The 27,418-nt window shown below is 39.5% G+C and overlaps 1 protein-coding gene across 1 annotated transcript in view; it reads left to right on the forward strand.

Moving 5' to 3' along the window:
- The window catches only part of ZNF385A (zinc finger protein 385A), a 257,364-nt gene that overhangs the window by 73,699 nt on the left and 156,247 nt on the right, over window positions 1–27,418 (forward strand). The window lies entirely within an intron of this gene.

Here is a 27,418-nt window from a genome sequence, read left to right on the forward strand (position 1 = left end):
TCCAGAAAATGGTGCGTATACAGAGAACACTATCACTGTAGTAACACAAGGGGCATAACAAGTGGATAACCAAAGGTTAAAAGTAACGTGGCATATACCAATAAAGTGCTAAGTGCTGTATAAGGTGCTAAGGTACATGCAGCCATAACCCTATCTGTGTACAAATCTCCACATGTTTCCTATCCCATATAGGGTTAAACAGTAACAGATAGGGAAGGTACACCGCAAGTCTTACCCGTATTTATGTGCCAGTGTGTGTCGCCAGCAGCCCCAATGCGCGTTTCGCGTTGGGCTTCCTGGGGGGGCTGTGTTACTACAGTGATAGTGTTCTCTGTATACGCAAAATTTTCTGGACTTTGTATTGTCAGTCTGTATGTACTTTACTTGTTTAATAAAATTATTATATGTTGGTTTATAAATTTGTATGGGACTTTTTACTCCTCGGTTGTTGTAGGATTGACATTGTGTTATTGATGCATTGCATATGAAGAATTGTATTAAACTTCTGAAATCAAGCAAATTTAATGAATGCGGTCATCATTCTTTTGTTTAAATGTTCCATACATTGGATCAGGTCCCACCATTTTTTTTAAGGTCCAGGGGAATTAACCAAACTTTATTCAGCTCTACCAGTTATCCTAACAATTAAAACCTGATGAGAATGCAGATAATCAAAGTTAATCCTACTGGCACCCAAGGATGATAATTCAAGTGATTCTTTGGCAATCCTACTAATGTTTAGGGAACTAAAAAGTTTCCATTGAAGATGACCTCAACCATAAATCTAGAGTCATGATGTATTTTGATTTTGGGGGCAACTAAGCTTTGATCATCAGCTCATTGTCATTTTAGACTTCAGAATGCAGAAAACAGGTTCTATATAGAGACTTAATGAATTATCTGCCACGGGGTGTACCTGTGCCACCTACATCTCAATGAGACACCAGCTGAGATCAAGGGATTTCCTTCAACAATGGGTTGAAGAAAGACAAGATGCCAGTCTGGGATTTGATTTGTGTCTCATTAGTTATTGGTTATAAATTGAAGAGAATAATGAATCTGGCATTGTTCTAAAATTATGTCTAGAATAGAAACCAGGTAACAGTGAGATGCCGGGAATTCTTTAGAGTTAGTAGAATTTATGACACATGCACATGTTGTGTTAGATGCGGGAGTCTCGAACTGCTGTGCTTGAAGTTGCAGGTGGGAATTCATTAAGGTGCAACTGCCAGGATAAATTACCTTTTTTATAATTAATAATTTATGCAAAGGTTTTGTTATATCAGTCGCATCATTCATGCCAAAAATGCCAGATTTATGAAATTCACCTCTTTTTTATCACTTTAGTTAGCCTGTCATAAGCCAATGAATACAAGTTAGAGCTCATAGTGTTCTCCCCACCTGATGTAAAATACAATATGGCACACTTCTTAGTCAAATTCTCAAAGTCACTATAATTTTGTTGGTTCATTCAGAACTTTAGACTTAGGGAAGTGTCCATAGATTTCTACAGGCCCATACTGTAACTCAATTCTACAAATAAGAGTTTTATTTCCCAAAGATTATGTTTTAATTTAGCCTACAGCCTGTAGGCCTTGTAGCCTACAGCCTGCAGTGATCCTGAAGTTACTGAACCGCCGCGCAACCTGCCCTACCCTCTCCTAGTGTTTCATCACCCATCCCCTGCAGACTGTGAGCCCTCGCGGGCAGGGTCCTCCCTCCTTATGTACCCGTGTGCCTTTTATCTGCTCATGTTTAATGTATTTGTCTATATTTGCCTCGTATTCACATGTAAAGCGCCATGGAATAAATGGCGCTATAAAAATGTATAATAATAATAATAATAATTTAAGGGAAAAGCTTGTTCCACCACATGTCGTGTTATGAAGACGCTCTCACCGAGGCTCAAAATAACAGCAAACATGGACATTTAGGAATATTGATTAATAGGATCCATGCACCAATAATTGCCTATCCTGTCCAGGAGCCCTAAAGCTCATGACGGGTCTTACATTTCTGCACACAGGGGTGCAAGGTCTTGTGCACACGGCCCTCCTAAATTCACATTTTATCTTTGATTTTATTACTTTTCAAGGGGATATAGAAAATCACATGAAGATTGATAACCTGTAAGGGCCCAAGTCGTGGAAATCAGATGCTCAACTTTTTGTTCTCAGATATTATATTGTTGTCATTATTATTATTATTTTAGATATACAGTTAGTTGCTTAAATACCCAAATAATAGCTTAAAAATCTAAACCCAACTTATTCACTTATATTTTGAGGGTATATACAGTGGGGCAAAAAAGTATTTAGTCAGTCAGCAATAGTGCAAGTTCCACCACTTAAAAAGATGAGAGGCGTCTGTAATTTACATCATAGGTAGACCTCAACTATGGGAGACAAACTGAGAAAAAAAAATCCAGAAAATCACATTGTCTGTTTTTTTAACAATTTATTTGCATATTATGGTGGAAAATAAGTATTTGGTCAGAAACAAAATTTCATCTCAATACTTTGTAATATATCCTTTGTTGGCAATGACAGAGGTCAAACGTTTTCTGTAAGTCTTCACAAGGTTGCCACACACTGTTGTTGGTATGTTGGCCCATTCCTCCAGGCAGATCTCCTCTAGAGCAGTGATGTTTTTGGCTTTTCGCTTGGCAACACGGACTTTCAACTCCCTCCAAAGGTTTTCTATAGGGTTGAGATCTGGAGACTGGCTAGGCCACTCCAGGACCTTGAAATGCTTCTTACGAAACCACTCCTTCGTTGCCCTGGCGGTGTGCTTTGGATCATTGTCATGTTGAAAGACCCAGCCACGTTTCATCTTCAATGCCCTTGCTGATGGAAGGAGGTTTGCACTCAAAATCTCACGATACATGGCCCCATTCATTCTTTCATGTACCCGGATCAGTCGTCCTGGCCCCTTTGCAGAGAAACAGCCCCAAAGCATGATGTTTCCACCACCATGCTTTACAGTAGGTATGGTGTTTGATGGATGCAACTCAGTATTCTTTTTCCTCCAAACACGACAAGTTGTGTTTCCACCAAACAGTTCCAGTTTGGTTTCATCAGACCATAGGACATTCTCCCAAAACTCCTCTGGATCATCCAAAAGCTCTCTAGCAAACTTCAGACGGGCCCGGACATGTACTGGCTTAAGCAGTGGGACACGTCTGGCACTGCAGGATCTGAGTCCATGGTGGCATAGTGTGTTACTTATGGTAGGCCTTGTTACATTGGTCCCAGCTCTCTGCAGTTCATTCACTAGGTCCCCCCGCGTGGTTCTGGGATTTTTGCTCACCGTTCTTGTGATCATTCTGACCCCACGGGGTGGGATTTTGCGTGGAGCCCCAGACCGAGGGAGATTATCAGTGGTCTTGTATGTCTTCCATTTTCTAATTATTGCTCCCACTGTTGATTTCTTCACTCCAAGCTGGTTGGCTATTGCAGATTCAGTCTTCCCAGCCTGGCGCAGGGCTACAATTTTGTTTCTGGTGTCCTTTGACAGCTCTTTGGTCTTCACCATAGTGGAGTTTGAAGTCAGACTGTTTGAGGGTGTGCACGGGTGTCTTTTTATACTGATAACAAGTTTAAACAGGTGCCACTACTACAGGTAATGAGTGGAGGAAAGAGGAGACTCTTAAAGAAGAAGTTACAGGTCTGTGAGAGCCAGAAATCTTGATTGTTTGTTTCTGACCAAATACTTATTTTCCACCATAATATGCAAATAAATTGTTAAAAAAACAGACAATGTGATTTTCTGGATTTTTTTTTCTCAGTTTGTCTCCCATAGTTGAGGTCTACCTATGATGTAAATTACAGACGCCTCTCATCTTTTTAAGTGGTGGAACTTGCACTATTGCTGACTGACTAAATACTTTTTTGCCCCACTGTACATTAGAAAAAGACTTTTCATCTACATCTATATAGTAAAACGCTTTGTTATGGAGGCCGGTCCTATAAGGACACAATTCCAATGACATTACTGGGTAACTAAAGTATACAAGTTCTATCATAATTGTAAAATTTAAAAATGTATTTTTTCTTGACATATTCTGTATGTATCTGCAAACATGTGCATAATGACAATTTCTGTACAGCGCTGTGGAATATGTTACCACTGTATAGTACAATGAATGGCACATTACTATTATTTAAATAGCTTACCCCAAAATAACATACAGAAAATTCATTTCCACGTGTTCTTTATTTTACCTTCAAATTATTTCCCCCTTTACTGAAAAGTTCCCCTTTGTAACCTCTCCTAACCTCTCGTTAGCCTGCCTCCCTAGATTCCCTCATCATCGCTCATTTTCCCTGCCCCTACTCCCCTCCTATGTTGTATGTCCTCCTTTCACATTCTTTTCTGCATTGCTGAGGAAGTGTCCTAGTTTGTCAGAAATGATAAAAGTAACTTCCACCTCATTACGCCAAGCAGCAGGATTCAGAGAAGGGGGAGCGAGGGGATAGAATGGGAGGGGGATACATACACTGTCTATTCCGGCAAATCGGTGCATGTGTTTCTATGAGTAGATGCGCATGCCTTTGAATGTGTTTTGGTTGCTATTTTTTTTAACCTAAAGCTGCTGTGCAGACAAAAAATGTGTTCAGTTGCTTCTGACTGAGCATACACGGAAAAAAAAACAATATACTGGAAGCTCGTCTACCTGCTTAACACAAATCCAGTTCCCTATGTCACGCTTGACACATCTCTCTTCACTGGTTATGGGGTATAATGTGTTTGTTGAGTTTGCGGTCTAGTAAAAGTCTGTGATAATGAAGAATGATAACTTTACATAGAGCAATGATTGCACAAATGTGTTCTTGAAGGAGTTGGCTAGAGCAGGGGTCCCCAACTCCAGTCCTCAAGGCCCACCAACATGTCATGTTTTCAGGATTTCCTTAGTCTTGCCCAGGTAATAATTGCATCACCTGTGCAATGCAAAGGAAATCCTGAAAACATGACCTGTTGGTGGGCCTTGAGGACTGGAGTTGGGGACCCCTGGGCTAGAGGATAGAAGATGTATGATCGCTGTGCTACCCGTCTCATCATGAGACCAGGCGCTCGGCTGTCTGTCAGTCAAACTTGGAATGGAGTAGTTGTGCATAGGTACAGACACCAATAAATTCAAACTAGTCTAGAGAGACATCAATAGTCATAAGGGCAAAACACATTTTTAAAAAACAGTGTTGGACCAAGGAATAGGCAGAAGAGTCAACTGATGGAACACTATGGATTACAGTGCACACCTCTCCCCCAATTTTCTGACCTAGAAATCTACTGTTTGGCCATTTACTCCTCAAAATACAGATGGCTAAATACACTCCAGCAGGACTTCTGTACTGTGAGAGATTAATCTCCAGCGTAGAGGTCCAGTATGGCAAGTTCAACATGTCTTTTATTGCGTACAATTTCTCGGGAGCCTAAAGAACGACATGATGAATTATTTCTTAATAAGATCATTTGTTTGAATGTTTATTTTTCTTTACTTTTCATTTAATTAACATATCCGATATTAGTGTTGTCAATGCATTTAATACCTTGGTGCGGCTCCTTAAGGATCATCAAAGGTCGTCATAAATTAGACTAGCTGTCCCATCACACCCATGCCACTCTTTTGTCCTGCCCTGGCTCCGACTATTTTGGTTGAGCTGGGAAAAATTGAAGTGAAAATACCCCCCAAAATTATGTGGTTTCAATGTAATGTACGCTATAGTTTCTGTGAAATTCCTTATCTGAATCAGGTCTTAAGGTTACAGATCATTTTAAGAACTACAGGTCAGGTTTATAGTTTATTTTACGCAATAACCGTTATACTGATGATAGTGAAGATTACTATTGTCTTGTCCATTGTTTTCATCATTGTTGCCATTGTTGTGTCCATGACGCTGGGTCAATGTATGGACTAATCATTGGCCACTAGGTTATTATCAGTTTTCCATTAGGCTAAGTTCACACTGCGCTAGCAGCAGCCCGTTCAGCACATACGCTAACGGGCTGCTGCTAGCGCAAGTGCCGACGTTTGCATCACGCTAGCGCAGATAGAGCATCTGCTAGCTCTCTCTGCGCTAGCAGTGACGGACCTGGAAACGCTGCAGCCCACGTCTCCGGGTCCGTCACTCAATGACGGCACATACCTAGCGCACGCCCACAATGGGTCGCGATGCGTCCGACATTGCTGTCAATGGCGGCCGTAACAGACTACATTATACCGCGTTTATGCTGCGGTGTAACGTAGTCCGTCTAACGGACTGCCTAGACGCATTGTGAACCCGGCCTTATCCTTGTCATGAGGTGGAGGACAGAAACAGGTTGACCAGCCTTTTCTTCTCAACATAAAGCCTACACACTAATAGAATTGATTTTGTGTAATACATGGAAAGTGAGATAAATGATACCAATTTCAAATCCTTTCTATATACGAGCACTTCTCTGCACTGAATGCTGGAATACCTACATTAAAATGTGAGGAGGAAGAGCTGCTCAGTAGAGGTGAGGTCAAATGAAGCAGCAGAATCGCCAGCATGAGCGGTTCGTGACCGCTCTTAACCGGCAGAGATTGGCACCGTGCAGATCAGGCAGGCAATTGGCAAGTAACCTCTTGTAAGTTCTTAGTCCCATAGGAAAAATATGAAATGTCCCGGATAACCCCTTTGAACAGTAGGGAACCAGATGATGAAGTCATTTTCTCTGATATTTGAATGAGGTCAAAATTAGTGTTGAGCATTCCGATACCGCAAGTATCAGGTATCGGCCGATACTTGCGGTATCGGAATTCCGATACCGAGATCCGATACTTTTGTGATATCGGGTATCGGTATTGGATCCATAGGGATGTGTAAAATAAAGAATTAAAATAAAAAATATTGATATGCTCACCTCTCCGGCGGCCCCTGGACATCGCGCTGCTAACCGGGAGGCTTCTTTGTTTAAAATGCGCGCCTTTAGGACCTGCGAATGACGTCCCGGCTTCTGCTTGGTCGCGTGCCGCCCATGTGACCGCCACGCGACCAATCAGAAGCCGCGACGTCATTCGCAGGTCCTCAATTCCTAGAATTAGGAGTTTAGTGAATGAGAATGACGTCGCGGCTTCCGATTGGTCGCGTGCCGGTCACATGGGCGGCACGCGACCAATCAGAAGCCGGGACGTCATTCTCATTCACAAAAACTCCTAATTCTAGGAATTAAGGACCTGCGAATGACGTCGCGGCTTCTGATTGGTCGCGTGCCGGTCACATGGGCGGCACGCGACCAATCAGAAGCCGGGACGTCATTCGCAGGTCCTAAAGGCGCGCATTTTAAACAAAGAAGCCTCCCGGTTAGCAGCGTGATGTCCAGGGGCCGCCGGAGAGGTGAGCATATCAATATTTTTTATTTTAATTCTTTATTTTACACATCCCTATGGATCCCAGGGCCTGAAGGAGAGTTTCCTCTCCTTCAGACACTGGGAACCATGAGAATACCTTCCGATACTTGATGTCCCATTGACTTGTATTGGTATCGGATATCGGTATCGGCGATATCCGATATTTTTCGGGTATCGGCCGATACTATCCGATACCGATACTTTCAAGTATCGGACGGTATCGCTCAACACCAGTCAAAATGGTTTTATTGTAATTTATGCTTTTATCTGCAATATCATAATAAACTTTTAATACTTTAAATTTAGCATTACCAAATTGTTCTGCTGTCATTAAATTTCTTCTTTGCAAACTGAATGTAGTCAGGGATGATAGCCAGGTCTTGTGCGGGAAAGATTTCTGTCATTGTTGTGGTATTGTATGGCAGGCCTATTGGCCAAACCAATTATGTGTTGAAATTTCCGGGCATATGCCCACAATTGCACTCTTTGTGGTGCAGTTGAAATTAAGTTCTTATGTGAAAAGGCAGGGTATTCGTGGAACACTTTCCAATCAGAGGTGTTGAAAGTTAATACGGTACAGTAGAGCTATTCACATTGACTTGTTGCACTGCATAGAATTGAATCCTGCTGCATTCAGAAATATGGAACAAGAGATTGTAGGTGTAAGGTTTCATTCCGAACACAGGAAGAACAGAGCAGGTGAGGTTAGGGGTTACCAAGGAGGATCGCTTTCCATGTTTCTATGTGAATTAATAAGGGTAAGTGACAGATGTAAACATCAGCTTCTTTCATTTTTCTCTAAATAGCACAATAGAAAAGGAGCTTAAAAAGAAAAAACAGAATAGTGAAAACAAGAAAGGCAGAATAAAGGGACTTAACCAACATTATATTTTTCCTCTGGCTTCATTTTTTTATTTAGTGCTGTTTACATAGCAATTTTTTTATACATCTGATCTCATCCAATCACCATCTGGACAGAAACTTGGCTTTTCAGATGCGTTTCAGCTAGAAGGTAACCTGAAGTTCCGCTGATCCAAGGCAATAGGGGCCCCAACACACCACTTCATGTGTCAATTTTACTACTGGTCTTCCGCCATGCAATGGTTAGGCCTTCTCAGGCTCCATGGCCTTGCTGTGATCACAGCAAATGACTCTCCTCTGGTCCCAACAAAATCTTGATATCTAGATGTTGTTTGACGATGTACCTATTTATACTCTGGCTGTTACCTAACATGCCATCCACTTTTTTTTTTCAAAGTTTATTTGTGGGTCATCCCACTAAATACTAACGCATGAGAAGACACTTGGCGTTTTAGTGGGAGTCTATGAGCTAGAACTTTTCGAGAATACAGAAGACATGGCATTATGGAACTTTTCTTTGCTTGAAACCTCTGCAGATTCTTTAAAGTTGTTGTCACTAGAAATCTGACACAGACTTGACTTCTTAGGTAGACAATTAGCACAACTTGTCAGTCTGGCATTTTGCATGTCCAGTCCAGTAGTTTGTGTATTAATGGGGTCTTATGTACCTGTTTTGCTGTTATTAAATGAATACACCGGCTAATATAGCAGTCACGCCTGAGCTCTGGTGCCTATAGTATCGTGATCCAAAAACACCATAGGAACATAGGGCTCTGGTGCCTATACTAACGTGATCCAAAAACACCATAGGAAGATAGGACTCTGGTGTCTATACTAACATTATCCAAAAACACCATAGGAAGATAGGGCTCCGGTGCCTATATTAACGCTATCTAAGAACACCACAGGAAGATGCCAGTATAATAAACAGTAGATGTTAAATGGGGGAGGCTGGTACAGATTTTGGAGCTTTAAGTTCTGCTTTTGACTAATCTTTGATCTTTTTTTAGAATGTTAACGTTATTCTCCACTCCTTTAGACCGTAAACTAAACAGATCACAATGTATATTATTTTTTTCCTGCAATGTTCTTTTTACACTGTGATAAAAGTATAAATTATCCAGTAAAAATAGAAAGGGAAAGTAAAATGATGATTTCATGAGATCTTCAGCAAAGTACTGAGCTATCCCAAGTGACTCAGGACAGCCCGATGTCCCCAATCTACACTTATCTGAGTTTCAGTACAGAAATCTTCCAAGTCAGCTCAGTAGTTGATGCAGATGTCATATGGTACCTTGGGGCTATGAAGAGAATGAAGTGTTGACATACACTTTCTTAGGGCATGCTGTGAGAATTCTTTGACTGCAAAAAGACCCCAGTGGAATAGGTCATGTTAGTGTAAAATGTCCTGTAAAACATGGTGGCTGGTTGTTTAAATGCTTTTTGATTACTAAAAGCAATAACATATCAAGAGGTACATACAAGAATTCATATCTTCCTGAGTCAGATCTCTACATGTTATAATAGTTATTTCTCATTTATAAAGAGAAAAATTGAATTTAACAATTTGGGCATAAAAAGATGGATTTTCTGTTTAGACCTAGGTTCAGGTAAACTTTATTGTTTTCAACTTTTATGGCATCTTAAAGCTTTTTATGGAAGTTTTCTTCAAAGTCAATTTAGTCTTATTACTCTGGCAAGAAAACCAGTGAACATGAAAAATACTGACTGACCCTGACTGCTTTTCAGAACAAAAGATGTAGATCTTACTTGAATCCTTAAAAGGGTTGGTCCGAAGTTCAAAGTAATTTTCTTACTAAATCCCTATGTATTCAATGCCATAATCAAAGCTATTTTCTAACATACCATACTTGAGTTACAAATTTCCTATCCTTTCCTAGCTACAGTATCTAACTTTTCCATTTTTTTTTACATCTTCCTTTTTGATTATGCTTGTTTGAGAATTCTAACACATGCGTGGATATTCAAAGCGTCATCAGGAGCTGGGCTACTACTTAAATCTGACAGGGAGAAGGACTTGGGGATCCTAGTTAATGATAAACTTACCTGGAGCAGCCAGTGCCAGGCAGCAGCTGCCAAGGCAAACAGGATCATGGGGTGCATTAAAAGAGGTCTGGATACACATGATGAGAGCATTATACTGCCTCTGTACAAATCCCTAGTTAGACCGCACATGGAGTACTGTGTCCAGTTTTGGGCACCGGTGCTCAGGAAGGATATAATGGAACTAGAGAGAGTACAGAGGAGGGCAACAAAATTAATAAAGGGGATGGGAGAACTACAATACCCAGATAGATTAGCGAAATTAGGATTATTTAGTCTAGAAAAAAGACGACTGAGGGGCGATCTAATAACCATGTATAAGTATATAAGGGGACAATACAAATATCTCGCTGAGGATCTGTTTATACCAAGGAATGTGACGGGCACAAGGGGGCATTCTTTGCGTCTGGAGGAGAGAAGGTTTTTCCACCAACATAGAAGAGGATTCTTTACTGTTAGGGCAGTGAGAATCTGGAATTGCTTGCCTGAGGAGGTGGTGATGGCGAACTCAGTCGAGGGGTTCAAGAGAGGCCTGGATGTCTTCCTGGAGCAGAACAATATTGTATCATACAATTAGGTTCTGTAGAAGGACGTAGATCTGGGGATTTATTTTGATGGAATATAGGCTGAACTGGATGGACAAATGTCTTTTTTCGGCCTTACTAACTATGTTACTATGTTACTATGTTAGAATATACAGTGTAGAGAGACCAGCGCCACCACCTCAAGTGATGTCACTGGTCTCTGCACACCCAGGATTCTGACAACGTGCTTTGTTGCTGGGTCATTACTGCTGATCTAAACAGGCAACAGTGAGCGGACTGTCATTGTGCACATTGTACAGCCGAGCGCCTGAAACGAGTGTCACTGATGGCGCTTTGTTTCTGGGAGGGGGAAAGGGCTGTGGCAATGACCACATCCTCTGTCCCCTGGTGACACATTATTTGAGTATCCCATTCCTAGAATGCACTGGCGATTCTGAAACAAAGCGTCAAACAAGAAGTGAAAAATAAAATAAGAAAAGCAGTTAGATAGTGTAGTAGGGAATTTTTAATTTAAGTATGTAAGAAGACAGCTTAGATTATGGCAGTAAATAGATAGGGATTTAGAATGAAAATTACTTTGGACTTGATACCACCCCTTTAAAGTTTTTGTACCAATTCTTCATCTGTTCAAATTACAGTATATGTTTCTTAAGCTATGGGAACAGCAACACAGATAGCTGAGCAAAGCACCTACAGCCCTATCTCCATCTTTCCACCAGTCAATGACTAAAAAGCCAATGCATATGTTTGAGCGCTGCTTCAATAAAACATTTTCTTTTTTTTTTAGTACAGTAGTATCAGGAGAAAACAAATACAAACACAGGAAGGACATAAAAACTCCAAGCAGATGTGTTCCTTGCTTGGTTTTGATCCCAGGACAACAGCATTTCCCATGTACATATTATTAATACTTATTAATTGAATGGCAACTATGGATCTTCTCCAAGATACTTTGAAGACTGATAAATTCTCAGAAAAGCTCATGGTTGGTGCAAACCAGCAGCTTCATTTGATCAACAATTAATGAGGAATTCATGGCTCTTTAGTATTTTCAGGCATAATGAAAATGTCTAGATGTAGCCAGACCAAAGCAAGATATAAAAGACCATTAATCAGGTTGCGTCACTTGTCTTAATCCTGGAACTTATTGAATTGATCTCCATTCTCCGTTTATTGCACAGTACACTAGTTCTCTATGGGAACAAAGCAGTGGCTAAACCAAGTCCCTACTAATGTAACAATTTGAGATAAATCCGGAGCGCATTCCAAGGGATTATCTGAATTTGTAACAGATTCAGTTCTCATTTGTCCCCGAGCAGAACAGCTGTCCACCTTGGATGTGTCCATGCAGAAGACCGAGGGTCAACAAGGGACGCTGCCAACAATAAGCACAGGGTTTGTAATGATTTTTCATCTGATATTCCCAGATCAAAAAGCCGCTAATCTGTAATAACAGCGTTCTGTACCGTGATGGGGGATTGCCAATTATTAAGCATTTCATTTACCCTGGCATCTTCTGCCAGTAGGACGCTAAACCTTGCATCTTACATAGAATCTTTTAATGATGTTGTGGGTGAAAGCTGAAAACTGATTTGGTATGGAACGTAAAAAAAAAAAGAAGAAAATGCTGAAGCAAGATGCTCTGAAACGCAGCACGATACAGCGATTCATGCACCAAAGGACTACAAACACTCTGTACTTGAGTGGCCTGGACGTGGAAACGAGGAAGAACACAGAGCCAGCAGCTAAGGGCTTAGAGATGTTTAATGATGTATTGAGCACTTTCCTGGTCTCCTGTGACGTTACATAAGTGCTGTTCCAGTTAACCCATTGCGGGCTGGTAGAGATAACAAGCATCAGGGTAATGCAGTAGGTGAGCTTAATTACTAGAGATTAGTAAATCTTTACAAATTGATCGTCCGGGAGGAGAAACGGCGCAAATTGCTGCTAAACTTGGACCGGATTCTGTCATTCGAGAGCTCATTTTTAAACACGGTGCTGGATGATGGAAGTCGAACACAAGCTACATATTTACAAGGGTATGGGGAAAACTTGATTTAAAGGGTGCTTGTCAGGAGGTCTGACCCTGCAAAACTGCTGATTGTACTAGAAAGGAGACATGGAAAAGAAAAACTGGCACACACAAAACTCGGAAGGCAAAATACAGTATAAACACTAGACATCGGAGATGTGAATACTGAGCAACAATGTCATTACTTTATTGTCAGCTCATTTTAGTTTTAGAATGGCGTATACAATATGTAATAAATTCAAATAATTAACAAAGCCACATATGAATTAACTAATTACAGTACTGGAATAAAATTAATTGTTTATGTTGTCATAGGACATGTTCATATATTCCAAATACCTTCAATTATCAAGTAATCGAAATAAGAATTACAACTAATGATAAATAAATAGAAAATGTTTTGCTACATTATTTCCACATTTTTTTTTTCATTTTTATAAGGCAATATCAATAACCACAGTTTGAATTTGCCCCTAAAATAATATTATTATAATAAAACCAATGATTAATACATAGAAAAAGGTTTGCTACTTTAGTTCCACCTTTACCTGCATATTTTCTAGAAAATGATATTGCACTATGGCTTCACCAGAGACCCCTGCTGGGTATGAGGAGTTTCTGCAGTACACTCACTCGACATCTGCTGAGCTTGCACTATTAACTTAGGGACTTTTCCAACAGCGAGTCTCTGATTTACATGTATTACGGGAACCATTTCTTTTATGAACTACAGCATTTGGATGATAGAAAAAGTGGAGCAATATAGAATAAAAATGTACTGTCGGCTTTTTATGGGATGGCTGTATTTTGTACACTGAATGAGATTTATAATAATTATATGTTAAGTAATTATTTTCTGTGTCTTTCTCTCATATGATAGTGGATGTTCTGTGGGAGTCGTAAAGGCTATATTGGCCAGGATTATAGAACATGCGTTCCATGTGCCACCATATGGCGCCTTCATCATGCATGGTATTTTTACGAAGGGGTAATGCCTCAAAAGATAACAGCTACTTAAATTGTATGGAGGTACAAGGAGGTATAAAATGGACAATAGCAGTGTATGATGTTGCAACACACAGTAATATAACAAGGTTATATCTTTCATGTATGTGGGTGAAGTTATGACGGGGCCTCTAGATCAGAGTCCTAATTTAATCTGACTCCATAAATAGGCTCTGAGTGTAGGGTACTTGAGACACTGTTTCTTGGCTTTCTCTCTATGTACCAGTACTCACACAACAAAGTTTCATTAGATAGCTTGACTCAACTGCTGAGGCACGTATGAAAATTCCAGAGTGTTTATTTTCAAGTTTATTTTCATTTGTAGTTATGCACAATTACAGTAGGTAAGAAAAGACTATACTGAACCAAGGATGCAAGACATGAGCTTCATAACATGGCTGACATACTCAGCATGAAGAAGAAGGGATGGGTTGCTGACATCAGAGCTAGAGGCAAACAGGGACAGAGGGAGGACAAACTTCTAAAATTCTAACAACTAAATACCATACTGTATGATTCTAATTCCTGGGACATGACATAACTTGATGCATATATACATACTAAAATTAGTCTTGGTACAATAGGGGTGTTTTGCTCCTGTAGCCACCCCCACCATAAAATAACCCTCTGTATGGGAAGTTCTAACCTCCATTTAGGCTTTATTCCCGATAGTTGCCATTGTTCCCCAATTTAAGGGGCTAATCCTGATTGTGTAGGCAACATTCCAACAAATTGGTGTCCCGGGATTGGGTTGTTAAGATTTGTGAAATCTCATGCAAACGCTGCTTGTTTTTTCCTTGAAGATTTGAACCACCAAAATGTTTTGTTAAATCTGTAGCATGGTAATTCTTTCAGCCTTCTGGAGTGTTTTTCACCCATTAAATTGAATGGGAAAAAGAGTTGGAAGTAAAAATGTATAAAAAAAATGAACGTAACAATACAAAAAAAGGCATCAAAAACGTGTGTACTGTACCCTACATATTTCCTGCCATCACTGGTGTTTGGTGCAAAAAAATCTATTGCAAATAGTCAATGTCTGCATATACTCTAACAGCTGACTAATACTTTTTTTTAACATTTTATCAATTGATCTTGTTACTACAGATCTGGCCTGAATTGTACCATATTTTTCAATTACTTATGTAGCTAGATCGAGCCACAGGGTCCTCAGTTCGATGCCTTCCTTACCTAGAAAACAAAATGGTATAAACCCGATGTCTATGGGTCCATCCAGTTGTCCCACAGGGTCTATATCTTGTGCTGGAGGCTTCCAGCTCAACCACATGGTCTGTAAATCGGAGGTTTTTCTTTTCATTATGCATGGGCTGAGGGCATCGTCATTTTGAATTAGTGCTTCAATTAAAAGCCAGTGGTTTTGTTCATGTAGAAGACGCTTTAGATAAGCTTCCTCTTAACAATTACAGACTAAGTAATATGATGTAACCCAAAACTAATTAAGAGCTGGACATTTATCTCCTGGCTAAACATAACAGATTTTGACAAATGGTATTTTGCCATCAGATAATAACCACTTTGGAAGCCGGCCATAGTGACTGCGAATTTTGCTGCAGAGATAGTGAGTAACTATGAAGAACAATTCAATTTCTTTCATTATGTGGTTTAACCTTGAGTAGAAGCTGGTGGTTCATGAATGTTCGGTTAACAAAGATAAATGTTGATGCACTGATATAATGCTCAAGAACACAAGGGAGAGCAATAACTGTGTCTTAGTGATGTTGGGCAGCACGGTGGCTCAGTGGTTAGCACTGTTGCTTTACAGCACTGGAGTCCTGGGTTCAAATCCCACCCAGGACAATATCTGCAAGGAGTTTGTATGTTCTCCTCGTGTTTGTGTGGGTTTCCTCTGGGTTTTCCAATTTCCTCCCACACAGATAGGGAATTAGATGTGTTGTGAGTTCCCGTGTGGACAGAAATGATTAACAATCAAAATGACTTTATGTTTTTTTTGTGGTGTCCATTTTTTTCAGACCAACACAAAAATGCCCAAGACTATGTTTTCATGCCCCATATCCAGATAAATAAAAAATACAAATAAAAAACAAAACAAAAAAACAGCGCCTCATAATGTAGTGAAGATTAAATCTTACATTTTTTTCTGCCTCCCGTCTTTAAAGACTTGGACATTTAAGGGTGCGGTTTAACAACTTTTTTTGTTTGGACATTTATGTTCTCATGCCCACCTGAAAAGACGGACACTGACAGGCACGAAAAGCACATTTTGAACGTAGTTTGTGTCATTGCACCCAATCACGTTTTTCAAGAATTCGGATGGAACCCCTGGCGGAGTCAGACGCATTGGATAAATGCAGTGTGAGCCAGGTCTAAGAAACATGGCATATTAATAAATTAATTCTAGTCTAGTTTTGTGGGGTAGCTGCATTCAAAAATGTTCATACTAAACTGCACAAAACTGTAGTATTTACAGGAAAAATTACTATAGCGTTGCTCGCGCTTCTTATGCCAATTTTGAAGACCAGCCCAATGGAGAAGGGTTCAACAAATGTATTAATCTATTAAACTATTTGGTGCATTTTTGCGCCGCCAGTTTGCCAGAGAATAAAATCTATGCTAGATATGAGCTGGCGGACATATTTCTGAATATTTCTGATATCATTTATGGCCACTTTCTGCTGCATTTGTTGCATTGCCTTTGACCTAAGACATTTTGCTAAGCCGTTTTTTAATTAAAAAAAAAAGGGAAACATATACACCTTGCTCCATTTTTTTTAAAAACTTTTTGATACCGGAAAATTTGCATAGAGGAAATGATAAATTATCCCCAATAGCTTTTAAGTTGGTGAAAAGTGGGTCCCCAGAATTATCCCCTATTGCAATTTTATTCCATATTTCACAGTTTCTCAGGTTCCTGTTTCTCAGGATCTAATGTACTGTACACTTGATCACGGAAAGGTTTGCTTCAACAAAAGAATGTATCCAGCTTCAGCCTGACTGCACGATACAAAGAGCCACCCAACGAGGAGGATCATTACTCACGATACCATGAAATTGACTTTTCTCATAAGACATCCTCTAACATGCCAACCTGTCTCATATCATTCATAGATAATGTAGTACAGGTTACATGAATGCAGAATCTAAAACTCAGAATTATCATCATCAACATGCAAATTGGTTTACAACTAATATTGTTTTGTATTTGGCTGTATAATAATTTATAGCAACAGTGGCATCAATTTTATCAAAAATTGACTCAAATACTAAAGGAGTTTCATAATATTTTTTTAAAAAGTATAAAATGTTTCACATACAGCTCTGGCAAAAATTAAGAGGCCACTGCAAAATGTTCAGTTTGTCTGATTTATCTCTTTGTAGGCATATTTTTGAGTAAAATGTTAATTGTTCTTTTAGTCTAGAAAAATATTTAGAATTGAGAGTCCTCAGTGGTTGATACCTTTTAATGGCTAACTGAAAAGATGGTAACAAATTGCAAGCTTTCGAGATTACATACGTCTCTTCATCAGGCATAGACTAAAAGAAATTCTAGAGAATCACATATTTATGCACAACACATCTTTTAGTCTATAAACTTTTGACAACACGTCTCTGAATTTCCAAGCAATAATTTTTGTATTTTTTTTTTCTGAAAAGGAGAAATGGTCAAAAAATAATAACAAAAACCAGTGCTTTCAGACCTCAAATAATGCAAATAAAACAAGTTCATAATAATTTAGAAACAACAATACTAATGTTTTAACTCAGGAAGAGTTCAGAAATCAATATTTTGTGGAATAACCATGATTTTTAATCACAGCTTTCATGCGTCTTGGCATGCTTTCCACCAGTCTTTCACACTGCTTCTGGCGCAAAAATGTAACATGTAATAGATGACAGGAATAATCTCTTTGTGATAAAACATTCACTGTATTGAAACAACAGCACACATGAGTGGCATACTTCATGCTGGCCTCACATTACCTAGCAAAAACCTGCTGACAGATTCCCTTTAAAGCTCGAATCCAATAATAGTGCATGAAGTCTGGCACATTGTGTATATATTACGACAACTCATTTTAGAACGAGTGACTTAGTCAAAAGCTAATTAAAAAATTGATTGATGTGTTTTTAATATAGCTAAATTAAATGTAGCTTTTCTCATTTAAAATAGTACAAAACAAAATACTGGTCAAATTGAACAAGTCAAATAATTTCTGCTCCAGCGCACGCCTTCATGCTACCAATCACTCGGGATTTCAGAAAGCAAACCCCTGCCATTCACATGTCCTATTGGAAATTAAAATATAGGTCAACAATATTGTAATCATAGAAAATCATGCTAAGAAAATGTTCTACTATGAGCTTATGGTTGTAGTTGCGGCAGCAAACAAGGGTCAGTCATCCATTTCTGGCCAAAGTACTGCATTGCGCGGTAAGAATGAAAACAATATACTTTTTTACAAAAAGTAACACATAACTTCGGCACTCAAGCGATACATTTATTATCCAATATTCATATGAAAAATAAGAGGTAAAAACCACCACAATACAAAAAATGACCCTTGTGACCCAAGTGCTAGGCACTAGCACATGCAGCGTCCTACACCCGCAGTTCCTGTAGTACTCAGGCATGAATAAGGATTAGATTCCATAACCGGAGACCCTTCTCTACTCAGATTTTGCTTGAAAAAGGCACACCTATGCTGAAACGTTGCAGAAGTATATCTATTTTCACAAGGATCATTTTTTGTATTGTGGTGGTTTTTGCCTCTTATATTCAAATGAATATTGGATAATAAGTTTATCATTTGAGTGCCGAAGTTTTGTGTTATTTTTTTGGATACTTTTTTTCTTCAGAGCACCATAACCTACTTACAGTGAACACCCCTTATATTCCATATAATATACTTTTTTACTTTATTAGTAACATCATTCATGAGAAATTATGCCTTATGAAAAACGAATGAATGCAAAATGAAGCCACGTTCCCAGCTTGGGTTCAGATTGTTTTACCCATCAAGAACATTTCGCTATAATTTGGCCTTCCTATGATGCTATAACATTGAGATAGTTATTTTTTCTTCTAATGACCTGCTATAACATGAGCTCCGGGAACATCTTCAGTGTAAACAGGAGATCTCAGTAGCTTCAATATAAAATCTAATGTGTTTCCTTAACCAGTTTTTTACTGTAGATATGGGGAAAGAACATATATACCTGGCGGTAGTGATCAGGTGGATTGGGTGTCATGTAGGCAGTTAACAGAGTGAATACATTACAGACCATGCATTGAAACATAACTACGTTCGCCTTCATAAATGGCATCTAGATGCGATGTCTTTCTTTCCTAAAGCCTTTTCTTCTTGCCACTTTAATGTTGCACACAGGACATCACTGGTATCTAGGCCATTTTATGTGAGAGCCTATTGATGTGATATTGTTGTGAATATTAAAGTGTCTTGCTTTTTTCCTTTCTTCTGCTTAGCCCAATCTCTTTTTTCTTGAGATTTACAGCATCGTTATGAGAATATATAGAAATGACAATGCTGGTGTGGGGTTTAGCTGTATGGGATGCTGGGGTACCAGATACAAAAGTCCCCTGGTCTCTAAGGGGAACCATAGACCTTTGTCTTAGGCCGGTGTCACACTTGTGACTGCAGTGCGAGAAACTCGCGCAAGTCTCTCGCCTCAATACATGGCACTACCACTGGCCGTTCGGTTCAGCTGCATAGAAATACATGTATCCGCACACTCCGGTCCCGAGTGTCGGCGGCAGTGCTGGGTATTGAGGCAAGAGACTCACGCTAGTTTCTCACATTGCAGTTGCAAGTGTGACACCGGCCTTATAAGAAGACCCTGGTGTTAGAAATAACACAATTGTTGGAGACCTTATGTTATCAAAAGTTGTAATTGTTTCCAAATTTTCTGGGATTATCCTAATTTTTCTTGAACAATCTCATCAAATTGGGGCCTTCAAGTGATGGGGATGGCAAAAATAGTGCCATCTCCTCTATGGTGGTACTGTAAAGTGCAGCATTTTTACCCTTCAAAATCATGTGGAAAAAACACAGCAGAAAGGCAATGCACCTATGTAGACCTCTCCGACTTATTCTTTGTAGCACATAAGGTTGGCATGACCACAAAATGTTGGCATGATTACATTTATGATGTTGGATGCTTATTTCCCATCATCTAATGGTTTCTTGAGTTGGAAACAAAACCTCAATAATAACGGGGCCTTATATGTTGTCACTGCAATAATGAGAAATCAAAAATGGCGGGTGCAGTATATGTCAACATTCTCATAAAGGCCTTGTTATTGCCCCTTTACATGCTTGTAGAACCTTTCATTACAATATAATTATGCTTCCTAGCTCTCAAGATTGGCATTTGTAGGTCATAGGAAAAGTTACACTATCATTTAGCACTGTGTCTATTACGGTTAAGTCTTGAGCTTCTTAAGTAGCCTCAGAAAGCGAGGCATGTCATCACTGGTCAACTATGAAACATGCCAAGTGATGATGAAAGATTGGAGCCAACTCCGAGAACTGGGAATTGAAGAGTTCACCAAAATGTTTCCTTTCCATTTCCCAGTAGTACTTGTAAGGTGAGCGCTTATTGCTGTAGTAAGTCATTTTGCCTTGCCAAATGGAAAAAATGGGGTCAACACAAAAAGCTTTTACACACAAGTCATATTGAAAAGGATTATAGGCCACCAGGTCAGATTCCAGAGAGAGCAGCATTTTAGGCTGTCAAAACTATTTACGATGCATCGATCTGATATCATATGTACTAACTAGTCTGTAAATGTTAATTATTTAGCATTAAACAATCAAAGCCACATCGATGTAGACTTCTCCAGACACCGCACATATTAGATTCAGTTGATACCTGGTGACATGTAACCTGAGCTTCTGATGAAGGTGTAGATGTCACCCATTAAAGATGATCATGTTACAGTAGTTTTATCTCTGTGACTGTTGTTCAGTCTTTATGGAGAACATAATAAATGCTGCATTCAGAGGTACTTGGTGATTAGAAATAATTGCAAATGGTTTGCCTACACATGATTATTTAAGTGCATGGCACCAAAATGACATAATTTGTGTTGAGGATAGAAGTGACAAGACTACCAGGGCCGCAGGTCATTCACATGTAAGTTTTTCACGTACGAGTGGTATTTCTGTTTTTCTCAGATGAGGCTCATACCTATGAATGATAGTCTATGGGGCTGTTCACATGTCAGATGTTTTCCTTGCACCAAGTGGTCTTTGCAAAATCATGCAGACATGTTTGATATTGATCTCAGTGTCCGATCAAAATCGGCAATGAAAGTCTATGGGTCAGTGAAAAAATGGGACCACATTCAGTTACCATCTTTGTGCTGTCTTTTTTTTCACTGATTAATAGGAGGAGGTGGATAAACTTTTTTTTTCTCATCAGTGAGAAAAAAATGATGAACCTCTGACCAAAGTCTAATGAAAATCACTGATGATCACAGGGCTCATTCAGACTTTTCTTGTACGAATGCTATATGAATTTTTCACGCTCATAATTTTTTTGCAGACCAAGAAGTCTGCGGAAAATTGTGGAGACATGGACAATTTTGATCAGATGGTTGGATCAAAATTTGCAATACAAGCAATGGGTCCGTGAAAAAATTTTCGAATGGAGAAACTTTTTCTTTTTCTCAGATGTGGAGACATCGGTCGTGTGAATGTACCCTTACTCTGAAACACTGTCATTTTAGGGAAAAAAGAACTTGAAAAAAGAGCCAGTCAAAAGGACAAGATTTGAGGTACAGGAAAAGGAATGAGGGCAGGAGAAAAAAACTCACTAGGAAACTCACTCCAACTCCTCCTTTTCCTGCTCAATTTGACAAATCCCTACTTATACACAAACAGAGAAAAAAATCCAATTAAGTTGAGTGGTACGAAGCCAAACACTCACCATACCCAGACCAAGTATGTCAGAGTAAGGCCACATTCACACGTTCAGTATTTTCCATTAGTATTTGTAAGCCAAAATCAGGAGTGGAACAATAAGGCCGAGATCACACCTGCGAGTGCAATACGAGAAACTCGCGCGAGTCTCTCGCATCAATACCCGGCACTGCCGCCGATACTCAGGACCGAAGTGTGCGGCTGCATGTATTTCTATGCAGCTGAATGCTGCGGTCTCGAGTGCCGGCAGCAGTGCCGGGTATTGATGCAAGAGACTCATGCGAGTTTCTCGCATTGCACTCGCAAGTGTGACCCCGGCCTAAGAAGAAAAGTTTAATAGAAACACGTCACCACTTCTGCATTTTTCACCCATTCCTAATTTTGGCTTGCAAATACTGATGTAAAATACTGAACAAATACTGATCGTGTGAACGTGGCCTAATTCATAGTTCTCAGTAATGAAGAGTGTTTATCGGGATTTTATTCTGTCCATAGTCTCTACAGCATGAAATAGCTGAAAGGATCCTTTTAAATTGGCCATACGCATGGGATAGCTGAAGACTGACAGCTATTTTGCGCATTGTGTTAATGGAGAGAGGAGGATTAACTGCTACTAGACCAATTGGAAACAAGAAATCAGTTTTGTTGAAATCCATCATGTCTAGGCACTCTTTAAGACAACTGCTGTTGGAGGAAGGTATGGTGCCAAACTTAAATAGTAGATCGCATATGGCCAGCATAGGAGGTAAGGGACAAAATCAATGTGGCTCGTGGAAGGGCATAGTAATGCATGTGCAGGAGGAGGAGGACAGTGGATTTTGATGCAATAGGAGACCAAGGAAGAGAGAAAACAAGCAGGAACAAATATTAAATTTGAACCTTTCCATTTCCAGAATTCATCTTTTCTTGGTGACCACATTCCAATTTTTCAATGGGAACTCAGATTACTTCTACAATGCACGTAACCTGTATTTATTATACAAATCTACCCATCGGCTCCTGTCAGAACTTGTCACAAAATCTTGCAACACAACTCATTCTGAATTTTAACAGACGTGTAAATTGAATGTATTTATTCCACATTCTACATCAACAGAGATACCAAACCTCACCATAAACAAAGCTCTAAAGAGATAATCCAGTGTTTTTTGACCATCTATAGTCCATAGGGAGTATATGAAAAATATGGAAAGAAGTTATACATGTTCACATTTTTCACACATTCTTTTTCAAAAGAGCAAGATCAGAAAGAAAATTTGTTCTTCACCGATGTCATGGGCTGTTTCAATTATCTCAGGAATTCACTGCACACTCCAGTCATATTTGCAAAGGTAGTTCAGAATAGGTGTTACTGGGGCCACTTCATTTTGTCTCCATGTCTTTTACTAAGCGACTTTTCAGATGAAGGCGTGGAGAGTCAAAATGTCTTGATTGAATTATTGTCACCCAATACATGAATCTTGCTGGTTCTGAGGACCATTGTGTCTTGTTTTCCACAGTAAATCACTGTTTGAGACCTTGCAAAGATTTAACTGGCGTGTGCTGTGCATTCTTCAAAATTAATTCCGAGAGGGGATCTATTCCCCATTCTACTTGCACCTCCGAATCAGGAATTGAGCGCACATCAATCTATTGAAAGTTAGCCGTTTCAATGAAAGTCAGCAAATTGATTGAGCACCATCGATCGTTCATTCAACTGTTGTTCAAGCATCAGCCTACTGCTATCTAATCTAGGGTTACAGTTAGATCCATATATATTTGGACAGAGACAACATTTTTCTAATTTTGGTTATAGACATTACCACAATGAATTATAAACAAAACAATTCAGATGCAGTTGAAGTTCAGACTTTCAGCTTTCATTTGAGGGTATCCAAATTAAAATTGGATGAAGGGTTTAGGAGTTTCAGCTCCTTAACATGTGCCACACTGTTTTTAAAGGGACCAAAAGTAATTGGACAGATTCAATAATTTTAAATAAAATGTTCATTTTTAGTACTTGGCTGAAAACCCTTTGTTGGCAGTGACTGCCTGAAGTCTTGAACTCATGGACATCACAGACGCTGTGTTTCCTCCGTTTTGATGCTCTGCCAGGTCTTCACTGCAGTGGTTTTCAGTTGCTGTTTGTTTGTGGGCCTTTCTGTCTGAAGTTTAGTCTTTAACAAGTGAAATGCATGCTCAATTGGGATGAGATCAGGTGACTGACTTGGACATTCAAGAATATTCCACTTCTTTGCTTTAATAAACTCCTGGGTTGCTTTTGCTTTATGTTTTGGGTCATTGTCCATCTATAGTATGAAACGATGACCAATCAGTTTGGCTGCATTTGGCTGGATCTGAGCACACAGTATGTCTCTGAATACCTCAGAATTCATTCGGCTGCTTCTGTCCTGTGTCACATCATCCATAAACACTAGTGACCCAGTGCCACTGGCAGCCATGCATGCCCAAGCCATCACACTGCCTCTGCCGTGTTTTACAGATGATGTGGTATGCTTTGGATCATGAGCTGTACCACGCCTTCGCCATACTTTTCTCTTTCCATCATTCTGGTAGAGGTTGATCTTGGTTTCATTTGTCTAAAGAATGTTATTTCAGAACTGTGCTGGCTTTTTTAGATGTTTTTTTTAGCAAAGTCCAGTCTAACCTCTTTATCCTTGATGCTTATGAGTGGCTTGCACCGTGCAGTAAACCCTCTGTATTTACTTTCATGCAGTCTTCTCTTTATGGTAGATTTGGATATTGATACGCCTACCTCATGGACAGTGTTGTTCACTTGGTTGGCTGTTGTGAAGGGGTTTCTTTTCACCATGGAGATTATTCTGCGATCATCCGCCACTGTTGTCTTCCGTGGGCACCCAGGTCTTTTTGCATTGATGAGTTCACCAGTGCTTTCTTTCTTTCTCAGGATGTACCAAACTGTAGATTTTGCCACTTCTAATATTGTAGCAATTTCTCGGATGGGTTTTTTCTGTTTTCGGAGCTTAAGGATGGCTTGTTTCACCTGCATGGAGAGCTACTTTGACCATATGTTTACTTCACAGCAAAACCTTCCAAATGCAAGCACCACACCTCAAATCAACTCCAGACCTTTTATCTGCTTAATTGAAAATGACATAACAAAGGGATTGCCCATACCTGTCCATGAAATAGCCTTGGAGTCAATTGTCCAATTACTTTTGGTCCCTTTAAAAACAGGGTGGCACATGTTAAGGAGCTGAAACTCCTAAACCCTTCATCCAATTTTAATGTGGATACCCTCAAATGAAAGCTGAAAGTCTGAACTTCAACTGCATATGAATTGTTTTGTTCAAAATTTATTTTGGTAATGTCTGTAACCAAAATTAGAAAACTGTTGTCTCTGTCCAAATATATATGGACCTAACTGTAGCTTTTAAAAATTGTAATTTTGGAGTTTAAGGCAGTAACATTGTCTAAAGATGGTGTTAAAAGAGTAAAAGATGATCTTCTTTCAGATTGATATGGTGGGTTCTAAATCTAAATGCCCCAGAACGACTAATGTCATCCAAACCCAACCATATTGGTGGGATCATCTAACAGTTAAATATGTATGGGGGGCCTCCCAACTCTTCCATGACAGATGATATCTAGGGAGAGAAGGATATGGCCTGTTGGATATTCATCAGCCATTTCTTTTGTTTTCTGTTAGTTACAGCACCACTCCAATGATTTTTTTTTTATTTTACCCTTGGAGTAGTGCCACTAATCTAAGCTTCCCTAGTAATATACTTACCAGCCACCGTCTTCAGCTATTCCCAGTGTCGCTCCGGTCCTGCACCACCATCTTGCGACTACAACTTCTGAATGGTTGGAAGTCAGAAGTAATGGTCAAAAGCTCTCAGTGTAAATCTATGAGATACTCGTTCTGGCCTTGCCCTGGCTCTCATAGACTTTGATTCGGTGTTGACTTCTGGATCGTCCAGCAAATACTGGAGAGATAGGCAGGTCATAACCTGCAGATCGACTGGAGCAGTGTCAATAACTGAAGAAGACAGAGGATGGTGAGTATAATACTAGCAGCAGGGATCTTAGGTTAGTGGCACCACTCCAGAAGTAAAACTAAAAAAATGACATTGGCGCCGTGGTGCTTTAAACAGCCAGAGGAGTCTGGCAGCGGCCAAGGTTAACAAAGGCTATTCTGAACTATCGTGAATGAGTTCATTTCCTGATAATCTTGCAGTGTAAACAGATTGTCGATAACCTGACAAAAACAAAACGCTTGTTTACTGGGTGCATCGATCTGTTGTGCTGCAGCCTATGGGCTGTAAAGTATCTACTATCAGTGATGCGTTTTTGACGCTGCTTATTTTTGCTGCCCAAAAATGCAGCGTCTTAAAGTTCCAGCTAAGTGGATAGGATTTATAGAAATATCATTCCCAATGTGCTTTTTTTTTTTACTCAGTGTAAAGTAACCTGCGATGTGTGTTTCAAATCCGCAACATGTCAATTTCTCTTGAGGGTATGCTGAGTTTTATGTGCAGATTTTCACCGAAGACTTGCATTAGAAACAGAAAATCATATTTTTGTGCATTTCTTTGATGGAAATGCATCAAGAACGCATGTAATCAGCACATGACTTTATCAAAAAAGTTGGCAAAGCAAAGTACCAAGAAGTTTGAAAAACAAAGCAGCTTTATATAAAATGTGACATACCAACAAGAGGCAAAAAAAATCCAGTATCAAAAACACATGTAAAAAACCACGCTCAAAAATCCATTGAAAATTGCAAGTGGCCTAATTTACTTAATAGTTGTAGAAATTGTGGAGAAAATCTGCAACATCAAAAACTTACTAAAAGCTCATAGTGGGAACCTAGCCTTACAGTGTGCATCTTTATGAGTGGTCCCCCTGTGTAAACCAACGAGCAGGACGAAACTACTACTATTCAGCAACAATTTTGCTGTTCGGCGGTTGTTTCGTGCTGCCGGATGGTTTGTGTAAAAAGACCTTTTGCTGTGTATGAAGGAGTCAGGAGAGATAGGTGCATATTGGAGGCCTTATGCAAATATTCTACAAATTTAGACAAAAAAAAAATCTGAAGGGATTTTTGTTTCTGTCACTTATAGACTTCTGGTGCCAAGTTGTAAATACATACTTGATAAACTGGAAGAATTATCTGGTTGGAAATACTTGTGGCAATGTTAATTCTCATGACCCAAATCAGTTTCAAGCAAAGCAGCCAAGACTGCTGAGTAATACATAAGCAAGGCTTGACCTACATCTGAACAGAAGCTCTCAAAACCAAAGAAAGATCATATTTTATTATTCTATGTGCAAGACAAATATAATCAGACCAGACTCTGTCAGCAATTCAATCACCACAACGTGGTGTGGAGAGCGTTGTTCGTATCCTGAAGTGGCAACGTGATCCCAGCAGTTATGGGCATGGTCTATCATATTCCTCTACAAGATGATAAAGTGGCTGTCGGAGAAGAAAGCTATGGTCCACTGAGTCGTCCCTTTCCTTAGAAAGTGACATTGTTAAGAGTTTGCCTCTCTGACAGGTTGGAAATGTTGAGGTTTTAAATAAGATATTGATGGAGGGAACATTTTATGGTTTTACAAGACGTTCACGAGTTTTATCATGGGGAACATA

This window comes from Ranitomeya imitator, chromosome 3 (genome assembly GCF_032444005.1).
Source record: "Ranitomeya imitator isolate aRanImi1 chromosome 3, aRanImi1.pri, whole genome shotgun sequence".
NCBI lineage: Eukaryota > Metazoa > Chordata > Amphibia > Anura > Dendrobatidae > Ranitomeya > Ranitomeya imitator.